General features: G+C 40.0%; 1 long non-coding RNA gene across 1 annotated transcript in view; it reads left to right on the top strand.

Annotated features, from left to right (window-relative positions):
* The window catches only part of LOC116083388, a 64,454-nt gene extending 59,185 nt beyond the window's left edge, over positions 1-5,269 (top strand). The window contains exons 4-6 of the long non-coding RNA XR_004115700.1: positions 4,222-4,366; positions 4,539-4,603; positions 5,213-5,269. This is a non-coding gene — a long non-coding RNA (uncharacterized LOC116083388). The remainder of the gene's footprint in view (positions 1-4,221; positions 4,367-4,538; positions 4,604-5,212) is intronic.
* Positions 5,270-19,275: the final 14,006 nt, after the last annotated feature.

Below are 19,275 nucleotides of genomic sequence, written 5' to 3'. Positions count from 1 at the left end.
AGGAGAGACTTTATATTTACCCTAGAGTTCTAATGCTTTTAGAAAAGACCTGAAATCCAGAAAGAAAATGAAAATGCTGCTTCTTTCAGTTTGGGAAGTTGGTATTCTCTACTTAGGACCATTGGTTTGTGATTTGTGACTCATTCATCACCCAGTACCACACAGCTCCCTTCTTTGCCAAGTTTTGATCTCATGTAATATAGTCATAAGAAAAGCACTTCTCAAGATAAATGTTTATGACAGGAGTTCTTGCTCAGAACACTGAATTATGAATGACAAGAGTTCTTCCCAAGAACATTAAATTATGATGTTCATTTGTATCTCAGTTTACTGAGTTAACTGAACTTAGAGAATTGATGTCATAATAATAATATTGACGATAACATGTCATGGTTCTATAGAGGACTTTTTGCCTTTTTTGTTTATTTTTTTGAGATTATGATTTAATTACAGTGTTTCTCCCTTCTGTTTCCTCCCTCAAAATCCTTCTCTATATTACTACTCAGATTCCTTCAGATTCATGGCCTCTTGGTTTCATTAATTGATACTGCATGCATATATGTATTTGCATATACATATATAGTCCTATATATGACCTGTTGAGCCATATATATGCTACTTATATCTATGTTTTCAAGACTGTTGGGCAAGGGACAACTAATTCGTGTGCTCTTCCTGGGGCGGATTACTTCATGCAGAGGGCCATGCAGGAGGGATGACAAATGACTTTAGAACTCATGGAATGGGGCCTACTGGTTAGCAGAGTCACAATAGGTGCACCTTGGTTGAGGCATGGCCCTGAGGACTATCTGCCCTGAGGACTTCATGCTGTAATAGAGTTCTGCTCTGCTTGTTGCCTTCACATTCTTCTTAATTGAAGAATTGTATAAAACTCTAAGAGGCTTCCAATCGCTTACTGGACAGTATCTCTGGCACTCACAATAATAATGCTTGATCTCTTTCAGGCATTGCTCCTGGAGCTGATTTATGATTCAATCACCATCCTAGGAAAAACTTAGAGATGTAGATTGTCAGCACTGACCAACCACCCTTGTTAGTGAAGCTAGGTTAAGGTGTTTTTGTTACTGACTCTGATACATTAAACCTTAGGGGACAATTTAAGTTCAGAACAGCACACTCTTAGTCATTAAGCTATGGACCTTTTATGGTCAGGGAACAAGAACAATGGGAGCCCTGGCTGACGTGACTCTTACTGAGGCTGGACTGGTGATGACTGACTTCTTATACCCATTTTTTGTCCTCAGCTTCCAGATATGATTGATTAGAAATTGCTGATGAGTAGATATACATCCTGAGGATTTAAAATAGAAATGACTGGTTTTTATATAAAAGTTTAGACTTGTGACTCTTTTAAGAGTCTTATAAGATTCCTTTAAAAGATAAATTATAAAATAATTACTCCTTTGTAATCGCAAAGTGCTGCCTGCCAGTAAGAGAAACTGGCTGAGAAAACTACATTGCTTGCTCACACTTTGATAATCTATAACAAGTTGCTTAGTTACAAATGTACATGGGTTCTTGGGGATACTTTGTTTCCTTTTTCTATATTAAGTAATGTTATTTCTTGTAAAGGTATTAGGGAACACATTTTTTTCATAGTCATTCACTAGAAGAAAAACCAAAATGTAACCACATTGTAGTTTTATACTGCTTGAAATATTTTTCTGAGATATATAAGCTATGGGAGAAAAAAAATAAAGTTGTTAGAACATTGTTCCTTCCACCCATCAACTGTGTGTGCATATATGTATATATGTGCATATGTATATCTATGTGAATATGTATATATGTACATATGTACTTATGTATATGTGTCTATATGTTTATATGTGTATATGTATATATACACGTATATATGTGTATGTGTGAAATGCTTGGAGCCTGCTTGTTAGAGCTTTGCTCCAGCCATCTAATGTGTAAATATGTATGTGTCTGTCTGTCTGTGTATTTGTATGTGTGAAACTGCTGGAGCTTGTCTTTACTTCAACCATTGCCCCCTCCCCACTCTGTGTATGGATTTTCTGTCTTTCCTTTTCTTTCTTGCTGCTCTTAAGATTTAAAAGAGTTCAGAGTTTTTCACTGGCCACAGGGAGTGCTAGCCCTAGTAAATTAAACTTTGTTCCCTCAAAAAAAAAAATCTGCTGAATAAGTTCTCTAATTTCTGGCTGGTATAGGCTGCAGCCCTCATCAGTATCTGGACCAACCCTTGTCAGCTACTCTCAGCACTGACGCCCATCGGCTTTCTGCCTTGGTTTTTTCCGTAGTTTCAAACTGGTCTTTGGTAACCTCTCCCACCTCCAGATATACTTAGATGCCTGTAGTTCTTGGTGTAAAGTTGAGGCCTCGTGAGCTTTTTGGTCTTCTTTGGCATGTTAGTTGCTCTCATCCTTATTCAGTTCATGTTTGAATGGTTATGATGGTAGGACATAACAGGTGTAGCTTTTGATGTTACTAGGAGACAAATCTCATAGCAAACTCCCTGATTCTCTGGCACTTATTCTCTTTCTGCCCACTCTTCTACAATGTTTGCTGAGTCTCAGAGTTTTATGTAGATGTATCCATTGGGACAGGACTCCACAACTCTGCTTTTTGATTGGTTGTGGTTTTCTGAAGTGGCCATCCTCTGTTACAAAGAAAAACTTCTTTGTGAGTGATAAAGAATACACTTATGGGTGTTAGGAAAAATGTTTATAGATTGTTGTTAGAGATTATATTGGTTTAGCAAATTAGTATATGTAGATTCTCTTCCAACAATATTTTCACTAGCACTGAATAATTATCCACATTTTCAGTACTAAGCATGGTATCCTTCTTGTTGAGTGGGTCTTAAATCCAATTAGATTTTTTTTTTTGGCTCTAACTCATTGGAAACTATCAAGGGACAACAGGAAGCCCAACAATGTAAATACACTTGACACCAATTTCTGTATTCTTATAAAGTCAGATCTCTAAGACAACAGGAAGTGTCACATGATAAGATGAAAAGGAGTTACTATTCATTAAGCATATAGAAGTAATTAGTCTTGAACCAGTAACCTGCTTGCAAGAAAGATCAGTGCAGTAATGGCACAAATGCTATGGGTGTAATCAGTCACTCTCTGACTGGATTGACAGCCAAGCCATGTCCTGGAACTCAAATTATTTCTAATGTGTACCATGCAATAAAACTCATAATAGTTGTACTATACTGAGCAGGTATAGACAATTTTTATTTCCTAAGGAATATAGTGTAATATAGTGTAACCATTTACATAGTGTCACTTATGATAAATAGTCTAGAGACTATTTAAAGTACACAGAAGGACTGCATAGATTATATGAAAATGCCACCCTTTTATATAAGAGAGTCATGCATCTTTGGATTTTGGTATCCATGGTTGGTGTCCTAGACAAAATGTCTCTGGAAATTGAGGAGCAACTGTGAGTGTTGCAGCTCTGAAGGGAAAGGCTTCCCTTACAGAAGTGTTACAACTGTGCTCCCACTGTTGTGTGTGTGTGTGTTTCCCCAATGCAAGTGTAACAGTAATATTTCCCCATCCAAAGGGTTACAGCTCTGCTCCACAGGAGTAGTGTTTCCCCAGCAGAAAGCGTTACAGCTCTGCCCCATTTCTTTCCAGGGTGGCCTGGGATTGGAGGGATTTCAGTCCTTGAGCTTGGGTAAGATCAGGGATTGGTGGATTTTTCTGTTCAGGGATTGGTGGGTTTTCGTGCTCAGGGCTTAATGGGTTTCTGTGGCAAGCTCAGGGATTGGTGAGATTCTGTTTCTTGTCCCTGGTCTTGGGCTTGGTGGTCAAATCTGGGTCAGCTTGTTCTTCCCTAGTTTGCCATTTTATCCTATAGCAGCTATCATGTAGAAATGACTGCGTGAGATCAGGAAAAGTCAAATTGTGGAAATAGGAGTGGGAATCACCGAGCTCAGATTCCTACTTATTGTCTTTGCCACTTATCTAGAGCTGGTGGTGTGGTCATTCAAGGAGCACCAGAGCATCAGATAATACAGTACCATATGGGTTACCTTTCTGCATTCGTACAGCCACTCCCCATTGTAATGATTTTCCATCCGATAGGATGAAGCCTATTTTGCTTTTACTCCCATTGGTAGGGCTTCATCAAAGAGGAGTCTTTCTTCGGACAGAGAGCTAGACATTTAGACTGTTTCCTGCTTCATCCACTCCCACAAAGTGTTTTCATTTTTTTCAGTTGTTTCCTGCTACTTAAGAAGTAGAATGAAGTATGGCTTAACGCTGGCAGTGTTGACGGCTTCACAGAGAGAGACAGGAAGACAGAAGCTACTTCAAGGGCACCGCGTAAAAGGAATGCTGAGCTAGCACAGGAATGGTTGCAGGTAGAGATCAGAAGTTTCCTTGTGTCTACTGAATTCACTAGTTATGCGGGACAGTTCTGCACTCTGTCTCTCCCCTTTGCTCTGATGCCCATTTTTCTTTCTATCCTGTGAACACTTACAGGAAAAGAGCATCATTTAAAGAGTTTGTTATACTTCCTATTTTTCATTTCAGAATAGTTACTTTTATCTCTCAGCCCCAAAGGACCGGTCCTTAATGTTCTGCTTGAAATAATGCAGGTAAGTTGCTAGGCAACACACAATTTCACAGTTATTATTAAGTGAGAGAACAGAGTTAAAGTAGACAAGCTTTTAACTATGTTTGGAACCTCTAATGCATGTGAAAAATGTTTGCTGGCAAATTCTGAATAAATAAATTAGAATATCTCAGTTTTTCCCTATAGAATCCTGTTACTCTTCTAAGTTAGGCTGATGGTCTTGTAAGTAAGACTTTCTAAAAAGCGTATTGAATTTCAAAAATTAAGGAATCTTAATAACATTAGTCATAGTTATAGCTTCATTTTGAGCTGCTGCATTACGCTCAGCAAAATGGCAAGCTCTTCAGTGTTTTGTCATCCCTAACACAAGAAGGCAAAGCGTAGCGTGCAAGTGTTTTAGGTTTGACATTTTAGGAAGGGTGGATGATGCACTCACAGTTCTGTTTTACAAAAAAGGGTGTCAGGTTGATCAGATTTACCGCTGAGGTCTTTGAAAGTTATTATTGGAATTACCAGTCAATATTAGTTATGTAAATAAGTCCTCTGCAGTACCCTAAAAGCCCCACCTTCCTGTGTTCCCAGCTCCATATCTTTCCCTGTCTCTGGTGACCACTATTCTGTACTTCTAAAGGTTCACATTTTAATTTCCACAACCAAGAAAGGAAATGCAGAGACAGCCAGGCCTCAGCCTCTGCTCGAGTCAGCAGGAGGGACCAGCAGGAACACCAGGAGAAGGTCTCAGCAGTGCCTCTCTCAGGGAAGTGAAGATCGGCAATGGGACAAAAGACCCACAAGCATTGCTCAGCTAGCTGAACCAGCAAGCCAAGGTCTCTCTCCCAAGTGCCTTGCCTCAGCACAGGTCTTGCCTTAGCACGTGCATCCAATCAGTCTAAGTCTGAGGAAGCAGCAAGAAACTGCAGCACATCACCAGATGCTTTTTGGTGTATTTCTCTCTACGGAGTCCTGACAAATGTAAGGACTATGCAATGCAAGGTGGGCCAATACATGTGTGTGGTTAGCAAAGAATTCTTCATCTCGTGTCCTTTCATGTGTTTTCTTTAGCAGAACATTCTCTCTCTCCTGTGTCTGCTTTAGTGAAACATTCCTTCACGAGTCTGCCTTAGTTTCTCACCTGTGTCCATTTCAGGAAAACACTCCTTCACTTGTTTATCCCAGCAAAACAGCATCCAACCCAACAGACTCTCCAAAGAACCCTTACATTTCTACTTCACACTCTAGGTGCTATAACATGATAATAGCATGAATGCTTATAACAGCCAGATGAAAATATTCTTGAGATTATCTCTAGTTGCATTTGGTGTTAAGCCAACAATTTCAATTTCAGAACCTCCATCCATGTGAAGCTTGAAGCTAGGAGCCCATTGGCCATTTCTTCTCCACAGGTTACATATTGGGAGGTAGGAATGACAAACATCTACGGTCAACCACTACAATCATCCCAATAAGCCCTTGCTCAAAGGGGCTCCTTGGAGAAGCAAAGCTGTGGGTGGTTCCTGATCAAACTAGAAGAAATCCTAGATGGAGTTCAAGTTTAATGTGATGAGGGAAGATTGTCTGTGGCACCTCACAATGGAAAAAACAAAAACAACAACAACAAACCTGTGACCTTCAGTTAGGCCACATGTAAGGACCACCTGGGAAAACTTGACATAAGTAATACCCAAGACTCTCCCCAGGCACATGAGATCAGTAGAATCCTTCTATTTTAAAGGCTCTCCTAGTAATTCTCTCCTACAGTGGGAGCTTCCATAGGCTGGCCAGGTACCATTATCTATCTTCATTCCGCAGAAACTTGTGTGACAGCTACTTGCTGGCAACATGGAAGAAACACAAAGGTTAAAAAAATGAAGAGTTGCTAGAAAAGCGTCATTTCCTGCTAGATAGGAACAGTCATTTGAGAGTAAAGGAGAAATCCATCACCTTGTTCAATGAGAAATGGATTTACAGATGAAATTGTATTTTCTAGGTTCATTTGAGGTCTGCACTCGTACATTCCTTCCCTATAGCTCTGATGATTTCCGAGCCTAAACATGAGAGCACAGAAAACAGCAAAAGAAGTGCTCCTCCATGATGATTCAGCAAAAAGTGCTCATCCATGATGATTCAGCAAAAAAGTGCTTCTACATGATAACTTAAGTCAGCTACAAGGACAGCATTCCTGTGTCTTACTCGGTGGCTAAAAGGATGCTGTAGAAAAGACTCAGGTTGTACTCCTTGGTTGGTGGTTTAGTCCCTGGGAGCTCTGAGAGTACTAGTTAGTTCATACTGTTGTTTGTCCTATGGGGCTGTAAACCGTTCTGCTCCTTGGGTCCTTTTTCTAGCTCCTTCATTGGGGACCCTGTGCCCAGTCCAATGGAGGGCTGTGAGCCTCTACTTCTCTATTAGTCAGGCACTGGCAGAGCCTCTCAGGAGACAGCTATCTCAGGCTCCTGTCAGCCAGCACTTGCTGGCATCCACAATAGTGTCTGGATTCAGTGATTGAATATGGTGGGACTCATGGCTCCAGTAGCATATGTATAGCAGAGGATGGCCTATTCGGTTATCAATGGGAGGAGAGGCCCTTGGTCCTGTGAAGGTTCTATGCCCCAGTGTAGGAGAATGCCAGGGCTAAGAAGTGGGAGAGGGTGGGTTGGTGAGCAGGGGGAGGGAGGAAGGAAACAGGGTTTTTAAATTTAATTTAATTTTATTTTATTTTTCTTTTTTTCAGAGGGGAAACTGGGAAAGGAGATATCATTTGACATGTAAATAAAGAAAATATCTAATAAAAAGAAAAAAAAAGAAAAACCTAGGTTGACTGGAGATGCCAACGCTTGCTTCTACAGGTTAAACTACACTTTTCTCTCCAGATCAGGTGATTCTAAAGCAAAGACAACCCCTTAACCTTTGCCTCCTCAGAGAGTATATCAACTATTCTGGAAGCCAATGACACATTTAGATTGTACCTGGAAAAAAGGGGGTGGGAGAAGTTAAAATGTAACTAGAAATCTTTGGTTTTTCTCAGTCTGTGGGAACTGAATTCACACATCTACAGTGGGCCTGTCGGTTAATATTATGTTCAGAGGTCACAGACACCCACTATGCCAGGCTCTCAGAGCTGAGACCAAATAGTGGTAACCTGGAAACTTTGCTTTTATATTATTTAATTCATGTGTATGGATGTTTTGCCTGCATTTAGGGTGTGTCTAGTGCCCTCAGAGACCAGAAGAGACCATTAGATCCTCTGGTACTAGAGTCACAGACAGTTGGGAGTTGCCATGTAAGTGCTGGGAATTGAACCTGGTGCCTCTGGAAGAGCAGCCTGTGCTCTTAACCATTGAGCCATCTCTCTACCACCCATGTTTATTTAAAAAAAACAAAAACAAAAAAACAACTGCATTGTCTTTCATGTGCCAGAAAATGTCTGCTTTAGAGATACAGAAAGGTTTTCTTTAGGGGGCTGAGGAAAGAGAGAGGGTGAGACTTTAGGAGGTTGTTGGTCTGCTGAAAGTTTTGCACTGTAGACAAGCAACTCTTCATTTGTACATAATGACATAATGAGAGTAGTGATTGCACACATTAAAAAAGAAACTAATAGGATGAACAGAAAGCTGGATGGTTCAGTGCATCTGATTTAATTTCTGATGGGGCTAGTTCTTGGATAATGTGACTTCTGCCATCTCTAAGTGAACTGACATTATTGAATACCAGAACTGAGATAAACCACATTCCCCTGCCCCCAAACAGTAAACAAGATACACATAGTGTGTCGACTCTACAATCTGGTACATAGTAGGTGTGCGATAAAATGTTACCTGTTATAGCTTTGCACTGAAAACATGTCCAAGAGCCCATCCCATTCTGAAGATCTAATAACTGATAATGGCTATTGGAAAAGGAAGGTTATTTCTTCTAAAGTTATAGCTACTGGGGACCAGATGGGAAGAAGTGTTCAAAAGGAAAGGAAGGAAGTACTGAGGGGTAATGGAGGGGAACATAATCACAACATATATTCCAATGTAAATAGAAACAAAGAAAAACATGAAATATGCTAAAAAAAAGTTTTCTTTTTCTGAAGAACGAGTAGCTGCCCATACCTAAACTCAAATAGTACACAGCTTATGCAGGTACTGTTACCAGCCATCAGCTGATACATCTTCAGAGCCCTACAGGGAGAGTACGACTTAGACTGGATGAGTCTTGGCATGTTGGGTGGGACAGGTGTAAACAATGTGCCTTAAGTAGTTTTCCCCAAAGTGGACCATTCCTTTTAATGCCTGCTCAATGGAGACATGTTTCTATGTTCTCCTGGAGACCTCAAGTCCACAGTGAGTGACAGAGATTCCAATCAAGGCATAGAAAGAGGGAATGGAGGATGATGGGTGGAAAGTTGTGATGCAGCTTCCATGTGTAGGGTTTTGTTCTAAGAAGCTTTGGAACTTCCTGCTGAAGTCTCTTGCCTTTCTCCATGCATGTCTTTTCAGCCTTTCCCCACTGGAAACTCAAGTCAGCAAACAGCAAGATTATGTGTGCTGCCTGCTATAGACTTGGCCTGCTGTGCTGCCTAAGGACTTTTCCCCTGTTGGCTTTGCTGTCACTCAGGGGGTGCACATTTGGCTTTGGCCAGATGGGCTTGGCTTTCCCATGCATTTCTTTGTGGTCAGAATCTTGTTTGTGCAGAGCAAATGAATCCTGTGTAAGGTCCTTCAGAGAATACGGGTATGCCCATATTTTGTTAGCATGTACCTGGGCCTAAAGTGCACTTTCTGGTCAATGTTGGATACAACTTGAATTACAGCTCCCATGGTCTCTCTAGTGCCTCTATGCTTCCTGTGGTCAGGGGTGGGGGAGCTCAGAGAAGATGAAGGTAATGGGAAATTGCAGGCAACACCACCAGTCATCATCTAGCCTTTCATCGTACCATTGAAATTTCTTATCTTTTCTCTCCTACATGAAAGGTTAAGTGTGTGTACGCGAATGTTCCAATAAATACAACGTTCAAGGAAGGAAATCTTATAACTCTTCAAGAGCAACTGTGAAGAAGTGAAAAGTCAGTTTGGTTGTGATGCCCTGTGTGGTAAATGGAAAATTCTGAACTTTTATTTCATAAATCATCACTTTTCAAAACACATCCCACAGTTCTCTTCCACCCTCGTTTAGAGAGGTGTGTTTTCTTAATTTGTTAATTTCTGTGTTCTTCCTCCTCCTCTCCCTTTGGAAATAGCATTTCAACTCAAAAGTCTGAATTTGCTAATATGTCATCGGATGAAGGGAAACTGATGTGTGTTCTTCCCCCTACCCGCCTGCTCTCAAAGCAAATATGTGGAGGCAGCCTTAGCTGCAGGGCATTTACAGCCCACATGCAACTCGTTAAGGATTCATTAAGAGACTTTTATATTGCATTTGTTTGTGTAGCCAGTGTTTATATTTCTCCAGCCGATGATTTATCACAAGCTACGGTAGCACTCCCTTGTAAGGTGCATGGAGGCTGTGGGTTGTGACTCAACTTAGCCATGTTTCTTTATGTCCCAAGTCTCGGGTCACCTGGATGTGTGGCCTGTCCGATTCGCATGGAAGTTTCCTGGCTGCTGTTCCAGAAGGAAATGTCCCTGTAAAGGCCAAGCTTGTCATGGAAGCAGTTCCAAGCACAAGGCTTTAAGAGCAAATTAATGGCTTACTCTCTTTGTCAGAATAAGGGAGTTGAAATGCTATGCTCTTCTTTCATTTGATGGGGTTAGCAGATTTAGAAAAATGCATTCTACACATATTATTGGAGCTATAAAGCTCTGATTCATGCAGAGTGGGACAAGCAGAGAGACGATGGTTTCTTTGTAGAATATTCATATAAGGTCACTAAAGGTTAAGCGACTGAACCTTCATTTCTGAAGTTACCAGATTTCTAAACAGGTAAAGTAGAATCTGAATAAAATTTTCCTTCAAAGTTGCATCTTCTGTGATGTTCTTTCCACCTTGAATCATAAATGCTGTTTTTTACGCCTCAAAGCAGATGTGGAAATGGACCTCACTTTGTCTTGTTCAAATGTCCCAGTTTAAGACATTTCCTCTTCTTTATAAAAAGCTCATGGATTTCAGGGAAGTAACTGGGTCATGCAATCTAAAATCAATGCTAAAGCTTATGGCTTGATGGGTGTCTTGGAGACGTAGTACTTTGCCCCACAATTTATTATTTGGTTTTGGAAGTTATGGAGCTTGGGTTTTATTAGAACCATCTCTTACTATTCCTAATTCATGAAAGTATCACACAGGCTTTTTTCCTCCTCCTTGCTGATCAAACTCTTGGTTTGCTATTTGTTTTACTTCCCAGAAATATGTTTGGAGGATTACAGAGAAACTTTGAGATATCTTTATAAGTTGTTATTGCTCTATCAGTTTGCAACCATCCAAGTGACGTTTTGTGCATGGATAGGGACAATATCATAGTCATTTTTGTATCTTCTTAGACAGGGCCCAATTCCCATTGTTCAGACAGGCTCACTGAATCACACAAAAATAATATTACTCTGGCTACTTCAAATCTGGGTATAATTATAGTAATTGCAAATGTCACTACCTAATCACAAAACTATTTTTATATAAGTAAAAGTTTCTTATTTTAAGATGTAACATATTATTTACTATTTTTAAAAAAATTATGTGTATGTGTGTGTCTCTGTGTGAGGTTGTGTGGGCCATGTTCGTGTAGGAGCAAAAGGAAATCAGAAGAGGGTGCTGTATCTTCTGGAACTGGATTTACATGTGGTTTTACATTGACTGGTGAATGTGCTGGGCATTGAACCTGGACTATCTGTAAGAGCACTGGTCTTCTTGCCCATGAAGCCATCTTTCCAGCCACTAAGTTGTAAAATATACTACCATGAAAGAAAGTCACTGATAATCTTGTCAGAGACAACTATGATTCACACTTTAGTGTGTTTCTGTTCAGGCTCCGTGTGTGTTGCTCTCTTTCTCTGTTCTTGTTTCCCCAAACAAGAAAACAAAATACCACACACCCCAAAACAAACCCACGAAACTAACTGAATAAAAGCACACACACACACACACACACACACACACACACACACAACTGTGGAATCCATTTTATGTTTGTCCAGTTACTGAAAGTGAAGCCTGTCCTGATGTACTCATTGTTACTGTGATGGAGAAAATGGATTTTCCCTGTCCCAGCAGACATAGTGATAGTGGGGTTGTTAAACTTTATTGGGTACTTTTTGAAAGCACTGTCACAGCAGCCTTTGGTTTCTAAGTTGTCCCAGGATTCTTGGTGGCTTGAAGTTCTCTCTGTGTAAGGGCCATGGGCACAGATCCATCGCCACAAGTGTGGGTACTTTATTCACAATGAACATGTAATGACCAAAAGCCAGTTTACAAATATTTAGCTTCTGAAAAGTCTTAACAATAATATCGGACATTTAAGTTTGTCACGATAGCAGAATGGAAGACTCTCCAACTATCTCTTGTTGTCTGATGTAGGACTAGTCAGTCTTTCAGGGACCAGAGGCTGCAGATCTAAGAATCTCCACACCACGGACCAGGGCCTGTTTCAGACTGATCCAAGAGACCTCTAAGATGAAAACAAGTTTCCACAAAAACAGTCTCCCTTTTTAGATTCAGATGGTTTACAAAACCCGGCATAACCAGGGACAAATGGGTTTTGTCTTTATGTCTGTTTTTGAAAACTTGCCCATTGAGGCCACCAGAAAGAATGACTGTGAGCTCAGTGCTGCTCTCTTGTCCAATTAGGACCTCCCTCCTGGTTCTTTAAAGTTGACACGCGAAACATCTATAGCAATGACAAAATGCCCAAAACACTTTCAGTAAATCCCCCCCAAGTATTCACATGGATTATGGTCACACCACTGTGGTAAGAATGGTTATGCAAAGCATGGGTGGCCAGTAGTCGGCCCCCAGGCCACCACAATGTCCTGGCAGTGTCAGGGAAGACATCTCAGTGAGCCCCTGAGTCAGCTCCTGAGAATCTTCCATAGGTCGCGCCAGAGCAGCCAACAAAGCATGCTGGGAACTGTTCTTTTTCCAAAACTAGGGAAATAAGATGTCAACAAAGAGATCTTTGTGGGCTTTTCTTCCCAAATCATTCCACGATTTTATCTTACCTGCACATATGTTTATCCATTCTTATTTAATTTCATATGTATATACAATGTATTTTGATCATATCCATCCCTTACTCCTCTGCAACATTTCTTGGACCTCTTTCCTCAGTGTTCAGTTCCCAACTTCATGTCTTCTCCTTTATTCATAGTTGCCAATATGAACATGGGTGTAGCCATTTACTAGAGTACAGACAATTTACAAGGGCCCACATCTCTGAACAAAACTGACTCTCCTTCCCCCATAACCTCAATAACCATTAGGAGAGAGCCCTTCCCAGATCCATTCTTTGTGGTATACATGTAGAACAGAATTTGCTGGATCAGATAGCATATCAGTTGCTTTTCTCACTCACATTCAAGGGTCCAGTCCATCATAGCAGAGAAACATGGTTGCAGGAGTACAAAGAGGTCACATGTGTCCTCATCCAAAAAGCAGAAATAGATGAACATTGATGCTCAGTTCACCTTATACATAAGTACAGGACCCCAGCTTATGAGATGGAACCACTAACATTTATAGAGTCTCTTTCCATTCAATTAACTCAATAGAAATGTTCTCAGAGGGAAAAAAGCCTATGTGGTTAACATACCCATATATTTATGGGGAAGAATTCTTTTACAACAGGGTACTCAGATAAATATTCCTGCAATCCCAGAGACAGTCCATGATGAAGTAAGCGATGAAATTGTAGATACTCCTGGAGAAAGTATTGATAAATGTCATCAAAACAGTACCAAGCTGTTCTAATTGTCCAAACATGGGACATAACAGGAATTGAGTTTCCAAATTTATAGGGTGGGGGGGCATTGCTGAAGCACCAAACATCCCTACCCTTAAAAACAGTTCACTGATGACAGGCCTCAGAAACGGCAGAGCAGACAGCACAGGATCCTTTCTACCTCCTTCTTCACCTAGGAGGAGGTTCTGCAGATCCACAGCCCTCTCTGCCCCTTCCCCACAAGCAGAGAGCTTGCCTTCGGGGAGTGTTCTAACCCAGAGACTCAGGTGAGATCTCCATTTTCTCTCTGGTGACTTTCTAAGGTGGGACAAGACAGGAGGCACAAGCCTCAGAAGCTGCAGGGCAGCCAGCACAGGATCCTTTCTACCTCCCTCTTCATCTAAGAGGAGGTACTGCAGATCCACAGCCCTCTCTGCCCCTTCCCTGTAAGTGGAGAGACTGTCTCCAAGGTTTGTTCTGACCCCAGGACTCAGGAGGAACAACTGATCCACAGTCCACTACACACAGGTATTACCTGAGAAGAGCTGATCTTCCAGAAGTGCTGACACAGGCTTACAGACGCACAGGAGGAACAAGCTCCAGCCATAGAAAGCAAGAACATCTAACACCAGAGATCAACAGATGGTGAAAAACAAACGCAAGAATCTTACCAACAGAAACAAAGAATACATGGCTTCATCAGAACCTAGTACTCCCACCACAGCAAGTCCTGGATATCCCAAAACACCAGAAAAGCAAGATTTGGATCTAAAATCTTATCTCATGATGGTGATAGAGGAATTTAAGAAGAGCATGAATAACTCCCTTAAAGAAATACAGGAGAACACAGGTAATCAGGTTCAAGCCCTTAAAGAGGAAACACAAAAATCCCTTAAAAATGACAGGAGAACACAAGTAAACAAGTAGAAGTCCTTAAAGAGGAAACACAAAAATCCCTTAAAAGAATTACAGGAAAGCACAACCAAACAGGTGAAGAAAATGAACAAAACCATCCAGGACTTAAAAATGGAAGTAGAACAGTTAAGAAATCACAAAGAGAGACAACTCTGGAGATAGAAATCCTAGGAAAGAAGTCAGGAACCGTAGAAGCAAGCATCACCAACAGAATACAAGAGATAGAAGAGAGAATCTCAGGTGTAGAAGATACCATAGAAAACATTAACACAACAGTCAAAGAAAACTCAAAATGCAGAAATCTCCTAATCCAAAACATCCAGGAAATCCAGGACACAATGAGAAGACCAAACCTAAGGATAATAGGTATAGAAGAGAGTGAAGATCTCTAACTTAAAGGGCCAGTAAATATCTTCAACAAAATTATAGAAGAAAACTTCCCTAACCTAAAGAAAGAGATGCCCATGAACATCTCTTTCTATAGAAGCGTATAGAACTCCAAATAGACTGGACCAGAAAAGAAATTCTTCCTGCTCCATAATAGACAAAACATTAAATGCACAAAACAAAGAAAGACTATTAAAAGCAGTGAGAAAAAAAGGTCAAGTAACATATAAAGGCAGGCCTATCAGAATTACACCAGACTTCTTGCCAGAGACTATGAAAGCCATGTATGAAAGCCATGATATCATGGGTTGATATCATACAGACCTTAAGAGAACACAAATGCCAACCCAGGCTACTATACCCATCAAAACTCTCAATCACCATAGATGGAGAAACCAAAGTATTCCATGACAAAACCAAATTCACACAATATATTTCCACAAATCCAGCCCTTCAAAGGGTAATAAATGGAAAACTTCAACACAAGGAGGGAAACTCCATCCTAGAAAAAGCAAAAAAGTAATTTTCCAACAAAATTAAAAGAAGATAGCCACATGAACAGATTTCCAACTCTAACAACAAAAATAACAGGAAGCAACAATTACCTTTCTTTAATATCTATTAATATCAATGGGCTCAATTCCCCAATAAAAAGACACAGACTCTCAGATTGGGTATGTAAACAGGACCCTGTTGGATACAGGAAACCCATCTGAGTGACAAAGACAGACACTACCTCATAATAAAAGGATGGAAAAGAATTCTCCAAGCCAATGGTCCCAAGAAAAATGCTGGAGTAGCCATTCTAATATCAAATAAAATTGACTTTCACCTAAAGTGATCAAAAAAGATAAGGAGGGATATTTCATATTCATCAAAGGTATGATCTACCAAGAGGAACTTTCAATTCTGAACCTCTGTGCTCCAAGTGCAAGGGCATCTATATTCATACAAGAAACTTTACTAAAGCTGAAAACACACATTGAACCTCACACAATAATCGTGGGAGATTTCAACACCCCACTCTCTGCAATGGACAGATCACGGAAACAGAAGCTAAACAAAGACATGGTGAGACTAACAGAAGTTATGAAACAGATGGATTTAACAGACATCTATAGAACTTTTTATCCTAACACAAAGGGATATACTTTCTTCTTAGCACTTCATGGTACCTTCTCCAAAACTGACCATATAATTGGTCACAAATCAGGCCTCAACAGATACAAGAAGATTGAAATAATTCCTTGCATCCTATCAGATCATCATGGACTAAGTCTGTTCCTCAATAACAACATAAACAATAGAATGCCTCCACACATGTGGAAGCTAAACAACACTCTAATGAATGATAACTTGGTCAAGGAAGAAATAAGAAATTAAAGGCTTTCTAGAGTTTAATATAAATGAAGCCACAACATACCCAAACTTATGGGACACAATGAAAGCAGTCCTAAGAGGAAAACTCATAGCTTTAAGTGCCTCCAAAAAGAAACTGGAGACAGCATATAGCAGCAATTTGACAGCACATCTGAAAGCTCTAGAACAAAAAGAAGCAAATTCACCCAAGAGGAGTCAAAGGTAGGAAATAATCAAACTCAGGACTGAAATCAACCAAATAGAAACAAAAAGAACTATACAAAGAATCAACCAAATCAGGAGCTGGTTCTATGAGAAAATCAACAAAATAGATAAACCCTTAGCCAGACTAACTAGAGGGCATAGAGACATTATCCTAATTAAGAAGATCAGAAATCAAAAGGAAGACATAACAGACACTGAGGAAATCCAAAAAATCATGAGACCCTACTACAAAAGCCTATACTCAACAAAACTGGAAAATGTGGATTAAATGAGCAATTTTCTAGATAGATACCAGATACCAAAGTTAAATCAAGATCAGATCAACGATCTAAACAGTCCCATATCTGCTCATGAAATAGAAACAATCATTAATAGTCTCCCAGCCAAAAAAGCCCAGGACTAGATGGGTTTAGTGTAGAGTTTTATCAGACCTTCAAAGAAGACCTAATACCAATTTTCCTCAAACTATTCTACAAAATAGAAACAGGAGATACTCTACCCAATTCGTTCTATGAAGCCACAGTTACTCTTATTCCTAAACCACACAAAAAAGAAACTAACAAAGAGAGAAAACTTCAGACCAATTTCCCTTATGAATATCGATGCAAAAATACTCAATAAAATTCTTGCAAACCAAATTCAAGAACATATCAAAACAATCATCCATCATGATCAAGTAGGTTTCATCCCAGGGTTGCAGGGATGGTTCAATATTCGGAAATCCATCAACGTAATTCACTATATAAACAAACACAAAGAAAGAAAACCATATGATCATCTCATTAGATGCTGAGAATGCATTTCACAAAATCCAACATCCCTTCAGGATAAAAGTCTTGGAAAGACCAAGAATTCAAGGCCCATACTTACACATAGTAAAATCAATATACACCAAACCAGTAGCCAACATCAAACTAAGTGGAGAGAAACTTGAAGCAATCCCACTAAAATCAGGGACTAGACAAGGCTGCCCACTCTCTCCCTACCTATTCAATATTGTACTTGAAATCCTAGCCAGAGCAATTAGACAACAAAAGGAGATCAAAGGTATGAATTGGAAAGGAAGAGGTCAAATTATCATTATTTGCTGATGATATAATAGTATACTTAAATGACCCCAAAAAATCCACCAGAGAGCTCCTAAACCTGATAAACAACTTCAGCAAAGTAGCTGGATATAAAATTAACTCAAGCAAATCAGTGGCCTTCCTCTACACAAAGGATAAACAGGCTGAGAAAGAAATTAGGGAGACAACTCCCTTCATAATAGTCACAAATAATATAAAATACCTTGATGTGACTCTAACTAAGCAAGTAAAAGATCGGTTTGACAAGAACTTCAAGTCTCTGAAGAAGGAAATTGAAGATCTCAGAAGATGGAAAGATCTCCCATGCTCATGGATTGGCAGGATTAATATAGTAAAAATGGCCATCTTGCCAAAAGTAATCTACAGATTCAATGCAATCTCCATCAAAATTCCACCTCAATTCTTCACAGACTTAGAAAGAGCAATTTGCAAATTCATCTGAAATAACAAAAAACCCAAGACAGCCAAAACTATTCTTAACAATAAAGGAACCTCTGGTGGAATCACCATCCTGGACCTTAAGCTCTACTACAGAGCAATTGTGATAAAAACTGCCTGGTATTGGTACAGTGACAGGCAGGTAGATCAATGGAATAGAACTGAAGACCCAGAAATGAACCCACAAACCGATGGCCACTTAATCTTTGACAAAGGAGCTAAAACCATCCAGTGGAAAAAAGACAGCATTTTCTTTTTCTTTTTTCTTTTTTTTAATTAGATATTTTCTTTATTTACATGTCATATGATTTCTTCTTTCCCAGTTTCCCCTCCAAAACAAAAACAAAAACAAAAAAACAAAAAGCTCAACAAGAACAAACCCCTGTTGCCTCCACACTTCCCCTGCTCGCCACTCCACCCTCTCCCACTTATTGGCCATGGAATTCACCTACACTGGGGCACAGAACCTTCACAGGGCCAAGGCCTCTCTTCTCATTGATGACCGACTTTGCATTCCTCTGCTATACACATGCTGCCAGAGCAATCAGTCCCACCATGTAAAAGACAGCATTTTCAACAAATGGTACTGGCTTACCTGGCGGTTAGCATGTAGAAGAAGGCTAATTGATTCATTTCTATCTCCTTGTACAAAGCTTAAGTCCAAGTGGATCAAGGACCTCCACATAAAACCAGATACACTCAAACTAAAGAAAAGAAAGTGGGGAAGAGCCTCGAGCACATAGGCACAAGGGAAATTTCCTGAACAGAACACCAATAGCTTATGCTCTAAGATCAAGAATCAACGAATGGGACTTCATAAAATTGCAAAGCTTCTGTTAGGCAAAAGACACTGTCAATAGGACAAAATTTGTTTGTTGGCAACCAACAAATTGGGAAAAGATCTTTACTAATCCTATATCGGATAGAGGGCTAATATCCAATATATACAAAGAACTCAAGAAGTTAGACTCCAGAGAACCAAATAACCCTATTAAAAATGGGGTACAGAGTGAAACAAAGAATTCTCAACTGATGAATACCGAATGGCTGAGAAGCACCTAAAGAAATGTTCAACATCCTTAGTCATCAGAGAAATGCAAATCAAAACAACCCTGAGATTCCACCTCACACCAGTCAGAATGGCTAGGATAAAAGACTCAGGTGACAGCAGATGTTGGCGAGGTTGTAGAGAAAGGGGAACATTACTGCATTGCTGGTGGGATTGCAAGCTCGTACAACCACTCTGGAAATCAGTTTGGTGGTTCCTCCGGAAATTGGACATAGTACTACCAGAGGACCCAGCTATACCACTTCTGGGCATATACCCAGAAGATGGTCCAACATGCATTAAGGGCACATGCTCCTTTATGTTCATAGCAGCCTTATTTATAATAGCCAGAAACTGGAAAAAACCCAGATGTCCCTCAACAGAGG

Source organism: Mastomys coucha, unplaced genomic scaffold (genome assembly GCF_008632895.1).
Source record: "Mastomys coucha isolate ucsf_1 unplaced genomic scaffold, UCSF_Mcou_1 pScaffold8, whole genome shotgun sequence".
In the NCBI taxonomy this organism is placed as follows: domain Eukaryota; kingdom Metazoa; phylum Chordata; class Mammalia; order Rodentia; family Muridae; genus Mastomys; species Mastomys coucha.
This window is presented reverse-complemented; position numbering and strand designations above follow the sequence as displayed.